Source organism: Mastomys coucha, unplaced genomic scaffold (assembly GCF_008632895.1).
Source record: "Mastomys coucha isolate ucsf_1 unplaced genomic scaffold, UCSF_Mcou_1 pScaffold2, whole genome shotgun sequence".
Classification (NCBI taxonomy): Eukaryota; Metazoa; Chordata; class Mammalia; order Rodentia; family Muridae; genus Mastomys; species Mastomys coucha.
In genome coordinates, this window is record NW_022196902.1 from 13,736,663 (window position 1) to 13,747,055 (window position 10,393).

At 43.6% G+C, this 10,393-nt stretch overlaps 2 pseudogenes across 2 annotated transcripts; one reads left to right on the forward strand and one right to left on the reverse strand.

Moving 5' to 3' along the window:
* Positions 1–1,347: 1,347 nt before the first annotated feature.
* On the reverse strand, positions 1,348–7,850 carry LOC116097693 (annotated as a pseudogene). 2 transcript variants are annotated; one of them, XR_004121523.1, is made up of 3 exons: positions 7,634–7,850; positions 3,338–3,479; positions 1,348–2,886 (listed from the first exon to the last, which is right to left on the reverse strand). The product of XR_004121523.1 is annotated as a peptidyl-prolyl cis-trans isomerase FKBP1A pseudogene, transcript variant X2 (transcript). The 2 variants fall into 2 exon arrangements; XR_004121522.1 differs by lacking the exon at positions 3,338–3,479.
* LOC116097692 lies at positions 3,756–4,732 on the forward strand (annotated as a pseudogene).
* Positions 7,851–10,393: the final 2,543 nt, after the last annotated feature.

A 10,393-nucleotide genomic window follows, 5' to 3' on the forward strand; every position in this document is an offset into this window, starting at 1 on the left:
CTTTAAAGGGCTGTTGGGAATTCAACATTGAGAGGACTGAGTTAGCCAGAGCTAGGCTGACTCCATGACAGGCTGCAAACTGGCAGTTTGGGAGACTAGGCCTAAGTTTCTGTTTCCCAGAAATGAGAACCTGGATCCAGGAACCTGCGGTCAGTCAACCATAGCCACAGGCAGCCAATCCAAGGAACCTTGTCATCTGGCCTGAAGTAAGAATAGGGAGCTAGAATGAGTAAGCCACCCCCTGAGAGGTCTCCAGGGCCTAACCAAGTGTAGAATCAGTCAGACCCCTAGAGACAGAGCTAACCAATCACAGTAAAAATACACATACTCCTCTCTAGAGTTCCCCTAATTAACAATAAAACAAGGGTCACATTCACAAATGGGGAGACACCTGCATGCAGGAAATTGAGCTGAATAAATGCTCTTTGCTTTTGCATACTATTTAAGTCTGGGATATCATTCTTCAGTGAATCACAGATTGTAACAACATCACATATAGTATACCAAAGAATTTCAAGAAGAAAAGCCACGGTAAAAGCATGAAGTGAAACCAGAACAGAAATATTGAACTTTAAGGAGACAGATGTTGGGACTGCTGCTACTTGTCTGCTCTGGGTTGCTCAACTCTACCTCCCTCTGGTCTACCCAGGACACTCCTGTTTAGCTTATTGTTAGCTTTAACTCATCTTGGTCAAGTAAGCTCTTTCTGCATCCCCAACCGGGGGCATGCTGCTTCAAAGCATCCAGGGCTCAGGCTAAGCCTCACATTCTTGCCTGATTGTTAAGTCCAGCTGGTCTTCTATACTGGCAAGTGCTTCTTATGAGGGTGGACGGCTTGCCTGTCCTGTTTGCTAATGGGCCCCTGGATCTCAGTCTAATGCATTACATGTTTTAGGTCTTAAGTAATTGTTTAATAAATGAGGAATATGGAATTTTACTTTTCAATAGAAGAAAACAGGAGAGAGACTTGGTATTTAGAACTAAAGAGCACTTAGGAAATGTAGCGCACTCTAGAAACATATTTCAACTCTCTCAATCAATTTTGGGAGACCAGAATTGAGAGTTATACTACCTAGTAATACTGACTAGGAAATCTTTATGCCTTAGCTCAGATTTAATATAAAATAAAGTGAATACACACACATTCTCCAAAGAAGTCCCCGTTCATCGATAGGACAAATACATGGCAAATACTTCCATCTTAATTACCAACTTCCTATCCCTTATACTCTGCAGCCCTCCCTCAAATTGATGTAAATAAATATAATAATAATAATAATAATAATAATAATAATAATAATGATAATAGCCAGGCACAGCACACATTCTTTTTTTTTTTTAGAAAAACCAGCATAAAGCACTTTTATTGCAATAATAAAACTTGAACTGCATATTAGTGAAGAGTGCAGGAGACAAAAGCTTTCTCTCACCAAATCACTACACAAGGACAGCAGAGGGTGAGAAGGAACTGAAGGAGGAAAAGCCAGGAAGCCAAGATCAGCAGAGAGCCAAGCATCAAAACCAGGAAATGCTGAAGCTGTGATGAGCAGCATCATTTTCTTAGAGAACACTCAAGGATTTGTCGTGGTGGCTGGGCATCCAATGGGTGGTGAGTCTACAAACAGCACCTTCAATTTAAACTTTCCTCCAAAGTTCTTAAAATTTAGGAAGTGGAGCTTGGATAGTTACAGGATTACAAAAGTCCAGAAAATCCATTAGAAAAACCATAGGATGAAAAACAAATTAAGCCAGGTCACAAAGAAGGCTTCAGAGGTCCCTGCCGACCCAGGGACAGATACTCTAGTGTCCAACACAGCAGTGAAGGGACCTGCTTTAAAAGGCAGCATGTTTCAGAAGGTGGGAGGCTGTCAGAAGCAAGGGCTCTCTCCCTCCCTTCCCACTTCAGTCTGTGTAGAACTTTCAGTTTAACAGGCCCTCCCTCACTGGAGAAAAATCCAGCCCTCAACAGCGGCTCGAATCTGCTATGGCTTTGCAGCACAGCAGCAGAATGTCTTAATATATAATAGATAACATTTTCATCCAATAAAATAAAATAAAATAAAATAAAAAATTTTGCAAATCCTCCCCTCAATACCAATTCCTATTCTAAAGTTAACCCATGGCTCGTGCTGGTGACACCTGACAATACACTTCATTGGAAACTTAGATCTGAAAGACAGAAACAGTCTTCATCCCAAAATAAAGTAACTTGAGGTTTATGGCATATAGTTTTGGTCAACACACATACAGAAGGGGGAGAAGGACATGGAGATGTCCTAAGCAAAGCTGAGTGACGGAACACATTCAGTCGGGTAGGTGTCTATACAAAGGGTGGTGGGACGTCAGGAAAAGCTCCCCATGGATCATGTGCACCCATCTGGAGGTACCAGATTCCCCCATGGCAGATCCACGTCCAGAGCTAAGGGAGGAGGCCACTTCTGTCATTCCAGTTTTAGATGCTCCACATCAAAAACAAGAGTGGCATCTGGTGGGATGATGCCTGGGTGCCCCGTGGCTCCATAGGCATAGTCTGCGAAGATTATCAGTTTGGCTCTCTGACCCACACTCATCTGGGCTAGCCCTTCTTCCCAGTCTCGGATTACCACTTGCTTGCCTAATGTAAACGTAAAAGGCTTGTTTCTGTCCGGAGAGGAGTCAAATTTCTTTCCATCTTCATGAATCCCCACATAGCGCATCACACAGGTCTGGCTGCGCGTCGGGAAAGCGCTGCCTGTCTCCAGGAGAGATGGTTTCCACCTGCACTCCCCCGGCAGCGGTGGTGTTGGCAGAGGAGACGAAGGACATGGGTGGCAGCACACACGTGGAGCAGGAACAGACCTGGGTTCAGAGGTTCGGCTTCATCCCTCTCATGTCACAGCACACATTCTATAAAGGAAAAACATCATATCCATAAAAAATGGATGCTATAAAAGAGGGCACCTCTTTAGTTTTGATGGATGATAGAATTCTTGGGTTTCCAATTCTAATATTGTCTCATGGTCACACCACCAAAATCTCATGATCAAAAAAATAAGGAAACCTAGGAAACCAGGTTTGGGAAGAATCGGACACAGAATACCCCAGTGTAGCCAAAACTATTGCTCGGCTTGGCCTGGGTAAGCCATGTGCACACATGTGTGCATTTGAAAAATCCTGATTCATTTTTATTTTGTTGTCATATTGTTTTTCATTCCAGCAAAGAGCAGCTACCAGACTTTATGAAAAGAGGAGAGCCATTTCCTTAAAAGACAATATAAGTGTTGGTTCCCAGATGAAGTTAGGAGTACAGTACAAATGTATGAGCAGAATAGTTTTACAGATACAATGGGGTACTTACTATTAAGCCTGTTAAACAGGACTGGAATCCAGACACACACTATAGATGAGCCTTGAAAGAATGCCTAGGTCTAGATTTAAAAAGCACAGGGTTGTATCTGAAATTCCCAGAGCACTCAGTTCATGGAGATAGAAGAGGGGATCTTGAAAACAAACAAACAAACAAATAAACAAACAAACAAACAAAAACCAAAAAAAACCTTGCAAGGTCCACCACTCAGGCTCCTGCAGGCTGAGATACTGTGAATTCGCAGGAGTCTGGGGTGGCTTCAGGTACCCTCACAGTCATGGTGTTCTCCAGCGCAAACAAGTGCGCTCTGGACAGGCCTCTCCATGGCTTGGGCACCAGTTCCCGGCTGAGCCATTTTCTTTTTGGCAGACAGCCCCCGCCCACAGGCTGAGTCTTCATGGTGGCTTTGAAGATCACAGGTCGCTCAGGCTTGCAGATGGGTCAAGGACTCTGGAGAGTGGCCAGAAACCAGCATCTCCAACAGGAAGCCTACCGTGGGACAGGCTACCTCAGCAGAGAACAGAGCAGGAGAGTGGCTTCAAGCAACATTTCTCACACCAGCCACCAGAGACAAGCCCAAGGAGGTATCTATCACCTTCTGAAGGCAAGGAATTCTAAAGAACAGCAAGGGATCATTAACTTGGAAATGTTGCCTCCTGAGCTGAGCTTCACCATCTTATCCTACCCGAATGCAACTGACCCCCGCTTAGCTTCATGTGTTTGGCAAGACCTTGCTAATGATGAACTTCTCTGGCAAGGGATGTGTAAATCCACATGGGGTCACTGTTCTATATACAATAAGAACCCACCTTTAGGATTTTCTTTTAGAAAATTGTATATGCAGCTAGATGAGGGAAGCCTCCCTTTCAATGCCAACCCGGAGGAGGGAGTGAGCTACTTTATGTCTAAGGTTATCCTAGATGATTCGCCAAAGGAAATGGCAAAATTTATCTTCTGTGCCAGAACACTAAATTGGAAAAAAATGAGAATCTATCTTGATGAAAGCAGAGATGTCTTGGATGACCTTGTAACCTTGCAGAATTTTAGGAATCAGTTCTTGCCAAATGCACTGAGAAAATGTTTTCATCATATTCGCGATCCTGAAGAACGTGGGAGTACCTTGAAACTCTTCTAACAAAGTTCTCACATGTCTGTGCTTGCAGTCCTGACTGAATGCGAGAGCTTGGCCTTAGTCCTGATGTTGTCTATGTACTGTGCCACTCTTCCATTCTACTTTCCATTGACCTCGCTAGTCCTCGTGTGAAGAATAAAATGCCAAAAAGAGGGTTTACTCGAAATACCCACCACCCTGCTCAGAACATCAGTGAAGATTTTGTCAGACACCTTTATGACAACATCTACCTTATTGGCCATGTGGCTGCATAAAAGCCCAAGTGTTTGAACTTCAACTTTTTATTCCAGATTAAGGCTACCCAGGGATAGACTTAGTGCCAGCAAGTGGGGTTACACCAGCACTGGTCACTCCAGTCCAGCCTGTGTTTACACACAGCTTGACTGCACTCCCTCTTTTTGTTTCACTGTTTTCTAGTTTAGAATTCTCAAAACTAACTAATTTTGCAGAATTTTTCTTAATTTTGCTCATCATGTTTGCACAAAATAGCCTCTGTATAACACAACTGTTAGAGAATGTTAAACAGACATATACTCTATAAATGGAGTGTTTGTGCATTAGATTTGTCTGGAAACTATCCATTTCTATCCTTTTAAAAATATCATTTATACATTTATACATATTTAACTGAAGAGATTTATAATCATAATTATTTTATTGTGAAGATTTTAATGAAAGGTTTTCCTTTTCTCTTGAAAAAAAAGAGGAGGGGATCTTTAGAGTGGGTAGAAGAAGAGGCAAAGGGAGAATATGCGGTAGGGGAAGGAGGAAGAGGAGAAGAAGAGGAGACAGTGTTATGAGACAGTGTTTCAGCGGGCATGAGGACAGACAGCGTTCTGGGAAAAAGTTGCGATGGTCATGCAACAATGTGAATGTACTTGATGTTACAGAACTATGTATTTAAAATGGTAAGTTTTGTATTAAATATATTTTACTTCAATAAAAGTTTAAAATCCAGAGTGGCCAGAGTTAACCAATATCAAGACAGGAAGCATGGGACTTTAGGGTCATGAGAAGAAAAGTCCAGGTGGGCACCTAGTACAGTGGCCCAGAAAGCTTCATTCTCCAGCTCTTCTATGCAATGTTGGACAAGACCCCAGAGTCCCCCAACCCCCTCCTGTTTGGAGGAGAGTTATTCTAACCCTGTGAACCACTTCACAGGGACCAAGTTATCGTGAGAAGGCTTGTGGTAAAACCAGAGAGTGTTATAGCCAAGAAAGGATTCACTGCTGAAGAGATGACAAACTTGGACCACTTTTAGGTGGCTGGAGACTACCACATTGTTAGGGTTGCAGGCCACATGGCTAGAGGGTAAACACCAGAAGAAGACAGGAAATAGCCATTCATGACACACGCAAAATGGAAATGGGCCTGGACTTCTCTACTCTGCTGCTAGCTACACCAGTAAGGTTTCAGCTGAGGTGGGGCGGGCCTTAGACACACCCATGACTCTTGTGAAGCAGCTGGCATTTCCAGCTCAGTGTCATTAAATGGATGGACAACAATGGAGCTATTGATTTATACCAACCAAATTCCACCGGGTACCTGTTGGACACAAATAGCCTTTGTCTGGTATAAAATTTGATCAAGTAAAATAATGGCAAAGTTTAAGCCTGAGAAGCCAACCTTCTGCCTCTACCATAAGAGATAATATACTAACATGAAGTGCAAACAACGGGTTAAAACAGATCTCACTGCAAGACCCTGTGGTTCTGTCTCCTGCCTAGACTAAACTCTTCCAGAGGGGTCCAGATGCTCCAACTTCCTGACTTACAGGGGCTGTATAGGTGGGCAGCTGTCTCTACAACTCTCAGTTCTGGAAGCTGTGTTAGGCTTCCTATATTTTTACATAATGTTGGTCGTTCTCAGATTTCTGACAGTGTTGAAAGACTAGTTATAGTCTCATAGCCAACCCAGGCAATTTAACGTTGAGAAAATAATTTGAGAAGGGGGAAGTGTTGAGGATAGCCCTGGTACTGTTTATATTTTGATGCCAATTCAGCTTCCCCAAGAGGGGCTATTTGGGACAAGGAGTGAATCACATACTCATGTGACTTCATGTGACCCTTCTAATGAATAAAGGAACAATCACTGGGGAAGTAGGCAGGACTTCCAGGTGGGAGAAAGGAAGAGAAGAGGCAGGAGAGAGATACAGGCTTTCGGATGGGAACAGTAGGAGGACAAGATGTAGTTACAAGTGGCCCCTGGTTTAGATGATGAATCCAACAGGGTTCACCATTAGAGGATTTAGATTTAATAAGGCTTACAGGATTAGGATTCTAGTTGTTGTGCCCAGCGATTGAATTACCTGTTGATTCTGAACTAAGTTTGTGTGGTGTTTTCCTTCACGCAATGGCTCAGCTGGGTTCCAGAGAGGACGGCACAGCAGCAGAGCATGGCTTTGTGAGAGCTGCACCCCAAAGGCTGTGGGAATGCGGAAGAGTGGGGCTGGTGTGGTAGTGACCCACCAGTGGGAACTTAGCCTGTCAGGTGGCGAGATTTCGGAGCTCCGGGTTAGAGAGTCCGCCAGAGATGAGAACAGGCCTGCTGGTGCCTTGCCAGTGATAGCTGGATTTGCCTTTTTATTATCTCACCCTACAGGGTCCATTGTTGCTTTATGGCTTGATCAGCTTGACACTTTTAGAAGGACTGTTGGCAGTGTTTCTCAAGTTCTACATGGTGAATGCCTGTGCCCCTCAACATCTTATTCCATGATGTCCCGACTCACCGCAGGCCCAGAAATAATGGAAACAGCTGACTACGAGTTGTGACTTCTAAAGCCCTGAGCCAACATACATCTTATTCTCTAAGTGGATTTTTCAGGTATTGGTCACAGCAATGTAAAACGAAGACAACCATTAGTCATGTACATTTTATACACTATATAATCTACCCATTTCTTTAAATTTTTATTGGCATATATTAATTATATGTAGCAGTGAATTTCATTATGTTTGCATACATGTATATAATGTTGTGATACTGTTCATCTCCCCATTTTCCTATCTTGTCACCCCACCACCACTCCTTCCTAAGGAACCCCCTTTCTACTTTCATGTCTCCCTTCAATCTTTTTGTGGTGACCCAGAGAATTTAACTAAGGTTTATGCATGTTTAAGCATAAGGGGTTATCTACAGTAACATGGGCAACTTACCAGGGACTACGGCACAGAAGAAAATGTTTCTCCCTTCCCCTGGGGCCATTAGCTGCCAGTAGTTTTCAGGGAGCTGTGGAGTCTCTGGAGTCCATCTTCTCTAGTGATCCTAGCTGCCCACAAATCATCAGGGAGGGCTGAAGTCTCTTGAGCCTCTCCTTCATCCACGAGGGAATGTTGACAAACCGGATCTTGTGCAGCTCTTGTCTAGCAGTCATAACTGCTGTCAGCTCGATTGTTCAATGCCCCATCCAGAGACAAGGTTCCGCCTTTCCACACCGCTGTTCCACAGAAGCCTCCCTCCCTCCCTTCCTTCTTCCTGCTCTTGCTTGTTTTGTTTTGTTTGGTTTTTCAAGACAGGGTTTCTCTGTGTAGCCCTGGCTGTCCTGGAACACACTCTGTAAACCAGGCTGGCCTCGAACTCAGAAATCCGCCTGCCTCTGCCTCCCAAGTGCTGGGATTAAAGGTGTGTACCACCACCGCCCGGCTGCTCTTGCTTTCTTAATGCTTGCTCCCTCTTCCACAATGTCTCCTCAGCCATCAAGGGAACAGGGAATAGATGTCTCATTTAGGACTGAGCAGTCACTATTCACTTTCAAAATGCACTTTGACTAGTCAGCGGTCTCCATAGTAATGCAAAAGCAAAGCAAGTAAGACAAAATTGAAAAACTCACCACCTGCAAAGCCTCTCCTTAAAAAAAAAGCTCGGAACACCACTTATCTGTGGGCATGAGACGAAATATTTAGAAGGCGGGTTGATGGCCATGAAAGTTCAATTGATCATAATTTCTATATCGTGGCTTATAATTTTGCCAGCTGTGGGCTTTTGACCAGGTTGTAGTACCAGGCCTGGATTACCTTCTACTACATGGGCGTTAGCTGTTGTCCACTCCCATAGCAGTTATGCCACTAATGCACTGACAAGTGGGGAGTGTATCATGCAAGACCCACAGCTGAGTAAGAACCTGGGATGACAACTCTCCCCCAGCATCCTGCGTAGTACCTTTGGCACTGTGATACTAGCCAGCAGGGGAAAATGTTGCCAGCTTAGTCCCAGCTTGACTTTTCTATGTCTTGCAACCGAAGTCTGTGGTGTCTTTGGCAATAGGGTTTTACCATTTTATCGGCTGAGCAACCAGGAGCAGCGTCAGTGTCCTGGGTTATTCTGGGAGCCTCAGGCTTTCCTGACCAACAAGTTAGCAGGGAGATATGTTACCCATGGCTCTGGAATGCCTTCCGGGACTGCATTATCCACCAGGTACCTCTGTCAAAATCTATTTTCCTTCATAAGCTTGACTTTAAAAGCTAGCTTATAAGGTAACACGTTTCCGTGTTTGTTTTCAAACATGTTTTACTGTGTGCGCCCCTCCCCCTTCCTCTTTACCATCTCTCTGCTCTTTTACCTTTCCATATCCAGGTTCCCTCTCTTGATTTTGATATCACATGTGTTCTACTATCCCTCCCCCTTTAAATACTATCCCCCACATTGTGTCTTTTGAGCTTCCAGGACTGTATATACATTTACTCCCACATAAACACACACAAATAAAAATTAGAAGTTAAGGTCTGTATGTGAGAGAGACAATGTAGTGTTTGTTTTTCTGAGCCTTGAGTTACTTTATGTAATACAGTATTTTTCAGTTCTATCAAATTTCTGCAATTTTTTAATTTAATTTTTTACTGAGGAACAACTTCCACTGTGCATATGTACCACATCTTCATTGTCCCTTCATCAGTTGATGACCAGGTAGGCTGACCTCACTGCCTTGCCGGTTGTGGATAGAGAGTGATAAGCATGCATATGCAGGCATCTCTACTGTGCGATAGGGTATTGTTCTGGCTCTCTGTGTGTCAACTTCACACAAGGTAGAGTCATCAGAGAGGAAGGAACCTCAGTTGAGGAAATGCCTTCATGAGATCATCTATAAGGCATTTTTCCCAATTAGTGATCAATGGGCAAGGGCCCAGGACATTGTGGGTGGTGCCATCTCTAGGCTGGTGGTCCTGGATTCTATAAGAAAGCAGGGTGAGCAAGCCAGGGGGAGTAAGCCAGCAAGGAGCGCCCCTTCCATGGCCTCTGCACCAGCTCCTGCCTCCAAGATCCCACTCTGCTTGAGTTCTTGGCCTGACTTCCTTCAGTGATAAGCAGCAATGTGGACTTATAAGCTGGATTAACCCTTTCCTCCCCAATCTGCTTTTTGCTCGTGCTCATTTTGTCGCAGCAATACAATCCCAATTAAGACAGGTATATAGGCATATATGCCTAGGAGTGGTAAAGCTTGGTCATATGGTGGTTCCGATTTTTAGTCTTTAGAGAAACGTCCACACTGATTTCCACAGTGACTGCTTCAGGTTCCTCCTAGCAACAGTGAATACAGATTTCCCTTTCCGCAGACCCTCAGCGTTTGTAATTCTTGATGGTAATTCCAACTAGGGTAAAATGGAATTGCAAGATAGTTTTCATTTGCACTTCCTTGATAGCTGAGGATGTCAAATACTTTAAAAAATATATTGACACTCTATAGTTCTTAAGAGAATAAATAACCAAGCTTCTCAATGTCAACCATAAAAGTCTCTTTCCAGGAAATTTTTCCTCTTTGAACTAGAGTGGTTACATTTGTAACATTCTGTTTAATTCATAGCTTGAATTTATTTAAAAACATATATTTATTGAGCTCATACCAATTGCTGTGCTAGGCTTTTTGATGTGGGTGTAGATAAGGCATGATCAAAGCCCTAAGCATTCAAATTTCTGTGGAA